Genomic DNA, 9,690 nt, shown 5'->3' with positions numbered 1-9,690 from the left:
GACCCACCTGTTATTGAATATTTGTATGTGGTGTTAATACTGATTCATTGTGAGGGGTCTTTTTATTTTTTATTTTCGTGGGTTAGGATACACCTTAAAGGGCACACATATGACATTTTCTGAAGTATCTATTGTACGAGTTTTGGTTGCACACATGTAAATTCACTTGATATGAAATGTACTGGAAAACCCAATGTAAACCTGGTACACAAAATGTTTGGAATGTTTGAAATGTCTTCAAATAATGAGTATGAGGTACAGGGATAGAAACACTCACTTAATGGGGTTGAATGACCTCTGACCTTTTATGACTTTCTGGTGAGGCCTGATCACCCTCACTAGAAAGGCTAGAGACATTGGGTGACATTTAAATGTAATATGTAAACACTGACTTTTAGGAAGAAGTTTATAATTGATCAACAGTCCTATGTGTGCTTCGGAACACGAGAAGGAGAGAGTGAGAGCGCTGCCCCTGAATGAGGGACATCTGTCTCTAGTCTATTTTACTATTAACTTATGGGAAACAATTATTTCCTTATGGAGTTATCAAGAATTGTAAATCAAATTTGATTTGTTATTCTAATTCGTATTTTTTTTTTATTTAACCGGCAGTGTTGTTGTTTTTTGGATGCATGAATCACGACGTGAGTCATGTGTCCAAAGGGGGAATTACCGGTCCCTTGGGGCCCTTTGGTAAATATGCAAACTGATTTATAGCACATGTAAACTGGCTCATAAAGCTTCCGTGTCAGTTGTCCTGTGCAGTCCATAGATCTGTAACTATGATTGTGTCGCATAGTGTGGTATGCAAAGACACCCTCCTGCACAGCTAAATCATATTCTTCTCAGGAAGGCTCTACCTTCTTGAATTAATGTGGTGACAGAGGGCCTGTAAAATGAAAAAATATATGTTGGTAATGGTTGACAGTCACTCCAAATGTGACCTGATTCAGGAAACTAGGCATATGTCGCAAGTCACGACTTCACAGGAGAGCTGCTTGAACATAAAAAATGTTTTTGTATCTTTGCAGCAATTTGACCGTGAAGGCCTTATTCACACAGTCTCATCTGAACAGTTGATGTTGAGATGTGTCTGTTACTTGAACTAATGAACGTATCCTCTGCAGCAGAGGTAACTCTGGGTCTTCCATTCCTGTGGCGATCCACATGAGAGCCAGTTTCATCATAGCGCTTCATGGTTTTTGCGACTGCACTTGAAGAAACTTTCAAAGTTCTTGAAATGTTACGGATTGACTGACCTTCATGTCTTAAAGTAATGATGGACTGTTGTTTCTCTTTGCTTATTTGTGCTGTTCTTGCCATAATATGGACTTGGTCTTTTACCAAATAGGGCCATCTTCTGTATACTAATCCAACCTTGTCATAACAGCACTGATTGACTCAAACGCATTAGAAAGGAAAGAAATTCCACAAATTAACTTTTAACAAGGCACACCTGTTAAAACAGTGGTGTAAAGTACTTAATAAGTAAAAATACTACTTCTATTTTTGCCAATTTGTACTTCATTACATTCCTATAGAACATTATGTACTTTTTACTCTATACATTTTCCCTGACACCCAAAAGTTCTTCTTACATTTTGACAGGAAAATGATCCAATTCACACACTTATCAAGAGAACATCCCTGGTCATCCCTACTGCCTCTGATCTGGCGGACTCACTAAACACAAATGCATAGTTTGTAAATTATGTCTAAGTGTAGGAGTGTGCCCCTGGCTATCCGCCCCTGGCTATCTGTCTGGTTTGCTTAATATAAGGAATTTGAAATGGTTTATACTTTTACTTTTGATACTTAAGTACATTTTAGCAATTCCATTGACTTTTGAAACTTAAGTATATTTAAAACAAAATACTTTCAGACTTTTACTCGAGTAGTATTTTACTGGGTGACTTTTACTTGAGACATTTTCTATTAAAGTATCAAGTATGACAATTTAGTACTTTTTCCACCACTGCTTGTGAATTGACAGGAAAATTATGAAAACACAGAGAGAGAATGCAAAATGTAGTTATACTGAACAAAAATATCAACACAACAATTTCAAAGATTTTAAATTGAAATTATTTAGGCCATAATCTATGGATTTCGCATGATTGCCTATACCCTCGCATGATTGCCTATACCCTCCCAGTGGGCCTGGGAGGGTATAGGCCCACCCACTTGGGAGCTAGGCCCACCCACTGGGGATCCAGGCCCAGCTAATCAGAATGATGTGGAGGTCCTGGGCTGCAGTTGTGAGGCCGGTTGGACATACTGCCAAATTCTCTAAAACGATGCTTATGGTAGAGAAATTAACATTCAGTTCTCTGGCAACAGCTCTGGTGGACATTCCGACAGTCAGCATGCCAATTACATGCTCCCTCAACTCAACTTGTGTTGTGACAAAACTGCACATTTTAGAGTGACCTTTTATTGTCCCCAGCACAAGGTGCACCTGTGTAATTATCATGCTATTTTGTTGTTATCATTTATGAATGTTATTCAATGTGTTTCTATGGGCGTTTGTATGGGCTGTAAAGCCAAATTCAATATTTGATCACGGCTTAGACTTTGAGGTTTTAACAATGGTGTCAATTCTGATTCCATAGTCGAAAGGGCATGAGATGGCAAGATGAAACATCAGTGCACGAGCAAACACTTCAGTTGAGAAATAAGAACTGTGGTTGAGCGAGCAGAAGACTGGTGCTGCAAGCGCAGGCCAATGTGGTGTGTGCAAATTAAACTTGAGCTTGCAAGTGTGACTTTGAGCAAGCATAACTGCATTTCCACACACAATAAATTAATTTGGGAACAGTTATTTTTGTTCGCCTTAAGAAATACTTATTACATGTCAAGACTCAGAAATTACTGCACTCACAAATACGCTGCCTCCTCACACGGATGTCTTTTCTCCCTCACACCAATTTTCCAGTTTGTCCTTAAAAATCTATTTTGCTCTCGCAACTGCTTACTATAATTTAATGGAGAAATTACAGCCAGTGAACATAGCCTGTAGCATTCTGCTGAAACACAATTGGTCAGGTTTTTGACCAATCACAGCTTGACTGCTCTTCTAACTGGATTGTTGACCATAGATATGAAAGGGGACGCAAAAGAGATGAAAAGGGATGGTGAATGATGGCTGACAAAAATAGAGGTACGTTTTTCTGTAGAGAAACTGGCTAATAACTATGATTTCCATATTGAAATTGAAGTAGGTAGTTATTTGGTATTCTGTTATTAAAGCAGGCTATTGACAAGGCAAACTAGGTGATTGTCAGCTAGCTAGGAAGCTAACTAGCTAAATAACAGCCAAAGCTGCTGCCTATTGGTTAGAAAGACGGTTCTATTCTGAATGTATGTGATAGTAATTGCAAAACAATAAATAGTAGTGTAGGTAGGGGAGAGGTTGAGGTTGCCTTTTTAAAAGGAGACAATGTAAATCTTTTAGATTATCTGTGTGCTTTCCCCATGCTTGCAAGTAGTTCAGAGCCATAGTGAAGAATGATTGGGATGTTTTGAGAAAGCTCTCTTTAGACATTGCTCCATTTTCCTCTAACTCTCTCAGAAGTCCTCTGACCAAAACTGGAATGAAGTTGTCATCACGTCTTGCAGTCAATTTTGCCTCAACGTTTCTCAGAATTGCAGCTGACTCCACAGCACAGCGGTCCTGGCCTTCAAGCATCTTGATCGTGTCACTGAATACGGTCAGGTTTCCATGGACAAAGGCCAGCCAAAGTTCAGTCAGTGGATCTTCGAACATTGTTCGCAGGACAACAGGGCATTTGTCTTCAGAAAGAAAAAAGGATTTCAATGGCACATACATTTTCAGCACTCTTTCTAGAGCAGGGAGCATGGACAGCCAGCGAACATTGCTGTGTCCTAAAATGTTTTGGTACTCCTGGCCAACAAACTCACAAAAGCCCATCAGTCTGTCTACTCTGACGGTGAAAATATGAAAATATCTTTGTGACCAGGTACTCAACATCAAGGGGAATCGTATCCAAAGCTGTTCTGGCCGTGTTATGAATGATGTGGGCAGGACAACCTAAGCCAATCACCTCCCGCTGCAGAGCATTTTAAACTTTGGTATGGACATTGACCCTCCCCAGCCTATTCAGTCCTCCAAAGTTGGTATTTGTGTTGTCAGCAGAGAATGCCACGACTTTGTTTTCCAGGTTACATTTTTGGATGACCACCAGGACCTCAACTGCAATTTCCTCTGCTGTTTCTCCTTTCAATTCAACAAAATCAAGCAGTTTTGTTTCCAGATGTGCTGCCATCATACATCTTACAATATCTGACTACTATTGGCAGCAGCTTTGCATGTCCATGATTGGACGCATCAATGGACAGGGACACAAATTCAACACGTTACTCACTATGGCTTCACATTTTGTCCTAGCACATGTAAACTGGCTCATAAAGCTTCCGTGTCAGTTGTGCTGGGCAGTCCATAGATCTGTAACTATGATTGTGTCGCATAGTGTGGTATGCAAAGACACCCTCCTGCACAGCTAAATCATATTCTTCTCAGGAAGGCTCTACCTTCTTGAAGAATGTGGTGACAGAGGGCATACCAACACAGCCAATCGAATGGTTGCAAGCTTTATGCTTTTTCATCTGTTGATGGTCTACCACTGCTGTTCTTCCCTGGCTGCCAATTGAAAGAGAGGAATTGTTTAATTGTATTTATTTTACCTTTATTTAACTAGGCAAGTCAGTTAAGAACAGATTCTTATTTTCAATGATGGCCAAGGAACAGTGGGTTAACTGCCTTGTTCAGGGGCAGAACGACAGATTTTTACCTTGTCAGCTCAGGGATTCAATCTTGCAACCATTCGGTTACTAGTCCAAAGCTCTAACCACTAGGCTACCTGCCGCCCCAAAGTGAACCATTCTATTGTCTTGACCTGAGCGTATAAATGGAAATTCTCTCCTCATGTTGTCATAAAAAGTGCATTTCCGTTTCTTGGAAAGAGCCATTGTACCTCCTCTGTCTGCTCTTCTTCACTCTCCTTGTCACTCTTCTTACTCTCTTAACTTTTTCTTCTCCTCCAATTTCTTTCTTTCTTTTTATTTTTTTTATTTCACCTTTATTTAACCAGGTAGGCTAGTTGAGAACAAGTTCTCATTTACAACTGCGACCTGGCCAAGAAAAAGCAAAGCAGTGCGACACAAACAACAACACAGAGTTACACATGGAATAAAACAAACATACAGTCAATAATACAATAGAAAAGGTCTATATACAGTGTGTGCAAATGAGGTAGGATAAGGGAGGTAAGGCAATAAATAGGCCATAGTGACGAAATAATTACAATATAGCAATTAAACACTGGCGTGATAGATGTGCAGAAGATGGGTGTGCAAGTAGAGAAACTGGGGTGCAAAGGAGCAAAATAAATAACAGTATGGGGATGAGATAGTTGGATGGGCTGTTTACAGATGGGCTATGTACAGGTGCAGTGATCTGTGAGCTGCTCTGACAGCTGGTGCTTAAAGCTAGTGAGGGAGATATGAGTCTCCAGCTTCAGTTATTTTTGCAGTTCGTTCCAGTCATTGGCAGCAGAGAACTGGAAGGAAAGGCAGCCGAAGGAGGAATTGGCTTTGGGGGTGACCAGTGAAATATACCTGCTGGAGCGCGTGCTGCGGGTGGGTGCTGCTATGGTGACCAGTGAGCTGAGATAAGGTGGGGCTTTACCTAGCAAAGACTTATAGATGACCTGGAGCCAGTGGGTTTGGCGACGAATATGAAGCAAGGGCCAGCCAACAAGAGCATACAGGTCGCAGTGGTGGGTAGTATATGGGGCTTTGGAGACAAAACGGATGGCACTGTGATAGACTGCATCCAATTTGCTGAGTAGGGTGTTGGAGGCTATTTTGTAAATGACATCACCGAAGTCAAGGATCAGTAGGATAGTCAGTTTTACGAGGGTATGTTTGGCAGCATGAGTGGAGATGCTTAATGTGAGTCTGGAAGGAGAGTTTACTGTCTAACCAGATACCTAGGTATTTGTAGTTGTCCACATATTCTAAGTCAGAACCGTCCAGAGTAGTGATGCTGGACGGGCGGGCAGGTGTGGGCAGCGATTGGTTGAAGAGCATGCGTTTAGTTTTACTTGCATTTAAGAGCAGTTGGAGGCCACGGAAGGAGAGTTGTATGGCATTGAAGCTCAACTGGAGGTTAGTTAACACAGTATCTAAAGAGGGGCCAAAAGTATACAGAATGGTGTCATCTGCGTAGAGGTAGATCAGAGAATCACCAGCAGCAAGAGAGCGACATCATTGATGTATACAGAGAAAAGAGTCGGCCCGAGGATTGAACCCTGTGGCACCCCCAGAGAGACTGCCAGAGGTCCGGACAACAGGCCCTCCGATTTGACACACTGAACTCTGTCTGAGAAGTAGTTGGTGAACCAGGCGAGGCAGTCATTTGAGAAACTAAGGCTGTTAAGTCTGCCGATAAGAATGTGGTGATTGACAGAGTCGAAAGCCTTGGCCAGGTCGATGAATACAGCTGCACAGTATTGTCTCTCATCGATGGTGGTTATTATATCATTTAGGACCTTGAGCGTGGCTGAGGTGCACCCATGACCAGCTCGGAAACCAGATTGCATAGCGGAGAAGGTACGGTGGGATTCAAAATGGTCGGTGATCTGTTTGTTAAAGTGTCTCCCCCTTTGAAGAGGGGGATGACCGCGGCAGCTTTTCAATCTTTGGGGATCTCAGACGATACAAAAGAGAGGTTGAACAGGCTAGTAATAGGGGTTGCAACAATTTTGGCGGATAATTTTAGAAAGAGAGGGTCCAGATTCTCTAGCCCGGCTGATTTGTAGGGGTCCAGATTTTGCAGCTCTTTCAGAACATCAGCTATCTGGATTTGGGTAAAGGAGAAATGGGGGAGGCTTGGGCAAGTTGCTGTGGGGGGTGCAGGGCAGTTGACCGGGGAAGTGGTAGGCAGGTGGAAAGCATGGCCAGCCGTAGAAAAATGCTTATTGAAATTCTCAATTATCGGTGCTTACAGTGTTTCCTAGCCTCAGTGCAGTGGGCAGCTGGGAGCAGGTGCTCCTATTCTCCATGGACTTTACAGTGTCTCAGAACTTTTTGGAGTTTGTGCTACAGGATGCAAATTTCTGTTTGAAAAAGCTAGCCTTTGCGTTCCCATTTGCCTGTGTATATTGGTTTCTAACTTCCCTGAAAAGTTGCATACCGCGGGGACTACTCGATGCTAATGCAGTACGCCACAGGACGTTTTTGTGCTGGTCAAGAGCAGTCAGGTCTGGAGTGAACCAAGGGCTATATCTGTTCCTGGTTCTATATTTTTAGTAATGGTGCATGCTTATTTAAGATGGTGAGGAAAGCACTTTTAAAGAATAATCAGGCATCTTCTACTGACGGAATGAGGTCAATATCCTTCCAGGATACCCGGGCCAGGTTGATTTAGAAAGGCCTGCTCACTGAAGTGTTTTAGGGAGCGTTTGACAGTGATGAGGGGTGGTTGTTTGACCGCAGACCCATTATGGACGCAGGCAATGAGGCAGTGATCGCTGAGATCCTGGTTGAAGACAGCAGAGGTGTATTTGAAGGGCAGGTTGGTTAGGATGATATCTATGAGGGTGCCCGTGTTTACGGATTTGGGATTGTACCTGGTAGGTTCATTGATAATTTCCCTATGGTGTCAAATCCAACTAAAAAGTAAAATGTGCACGAGCAAGATGAAACATAATTGTGAGAACAAACGCTGAGATATGAGAGAAAAAATGTGGTCGAGTGAGCAGAGGACGGTTCCAGCGTGTGCACAGGTCAGTTGAGCGCAATTTAAACTTGAGAGCTTCTGCTCGCTGGATCACAGGTGCGCGCCATCTCGCGCCGGTTAGACTTTTGAAACTGGAACTGACACCATATTTAACATGCGGTTTCCTTACTAAAGTGTTGTGTGCGCCTCTTAGCATGTACGTTTGGGGATTTTCTCTGTGGGATATTTGGTGTGATATTAGTTTTTTTTTATATACCTGCGCTATGTCTTTGTAGATAAGTCATGTTTTGCTATCTTCCAGCTAATGCTTGCATTGTTTGTGTGTATGCAGTGCATGCTACCTCGGGTTTAGTGTGGTTATCATTAGCATATTTGTAATAAGAATTAAGGTAATTATCGTTGCTGTATACTCCGTATGTGTATCAGCAAGGTTTATATTGTTTGTTTATTACCGCTGCAATGTATAGCCTTAAATTGTACTCCTGAATTACAGGGCACAATTGACAAGTTTCTAGAGGTTTGTGCTTGTGCATTTTGATTTACAGCCTTGTAACGGTGCCTTCTTAGATCAGACACGATCTGTAACCAGGCCTGAGAGAGGGCCATACAGTTTAAGTGCCTAACCCTTCTATTTCTCTCTCCGGCTATGTATATATTCCTGCTGTGTGAATATCCAACTGTTTGCATATATGGAAATCAGTCAATTTAAATTAATTAATTAGGCTCTTATCTATGGATTTTACATGACTGGGAATACAGATATGAATCAGTTGGTCACAGATACCTTAAAAAAAAGTAGGGGCGTGGATCAGAAAACCAGTTAGTATCTGGTGTGACCAGGCTGTTGATTGTGGCCTGTGCCAAGTTGCTGGATATTGGCAGGAACTGGAATGCTGTCGTACACGTTGATCCAGAGCATCCCAACCATGCTCAATGGAGGACATGTCTGGTGAGTATGCAGGCCATGGAAGAACTGGGACATTTTCATCATCCAGGAATTGTGTATGGATCCTTGCGACATGGGGCTGTGCATCATCTGGCTGAAACATGAGGTGATTGCAGCGGATGAATGGCACGACAATGGGACACAGGATCTCGTCAAGTTATCTCTGTATTCAAATTGCCATCAAAAAAATGCAATTGTGTTCATTGTCTATAGTTTATGCCTGCCCATAAACCCCACCGCCTCCATAGGGCACTCTGTTCACAACGCAAACCACTCGCCCTCACAACGCCAAACACGCTGTCTGCCATCTGCCCTATACCGTTGAAACCAGAATTCATCCGTGAAGAGAACACTTCTCCAGGGACCCAGTGGCCATTGAAGGTCAGCATTTGCCCACTTAAGTCAGTTACGACGCGGGAACTGCAGTCAGGTTAATACCCTGGTGAGGACGACAAGCACGCAGATGAGCTTCCATGAGGCTGTTTCTGACAGTTCTGACAGCAGAAATTCTTTGGTTGTGCAAACCCAGTTTTATCAGCTGTCTAAGTGGCTGGTCTCAGACGATCCCGCAGGTGAAGAAGCTGAATGTGGAGGACTTGGGCTGGCATGGTTACACGTTTTCTGTGGTTGTGAGCCCAGTTGGACGTACTGCCAAATTCTGTATGGTATAGTAATTATGTCGAGAAATTACAATTTAATTATCTGGCAACAGCTTCGGTTGGACATTCCTGGATTGGAAATTATGCAGATAATTACGTTGATAGAACCCAAAATCTATCTGCAACATTAAAGCTGATCCCCATCCCCTATTAAAACAGTCATTTTTTTTTTAAGTTGCCGAAATGCCATGTGCATCTACTTATCTCAGTGAATGTGTTACAACCTAACCATTACGAAACTTCTGTTCGATCAAATAAGCCTCACTTTGCAAATTAGCAATTCCATTTTTATTGACCAAGTTTGACACTCTCATTGACCTCCA

This window comes from Salmo trutta, chromosome 8 (genome assembly GCF_901001165.1).
Source record: "Salmo trutta chromosome 8, fSalTru1.1, whole genome shotgun sequence".
NCBI lineage: Eukaryota > Metazoa > Chordata > Actinopteri > Salmoniformes > Salmonidae > Salmo > Salmo trutta.
This window is presented reverse-complemented; position numbering follows the sequence as displayed.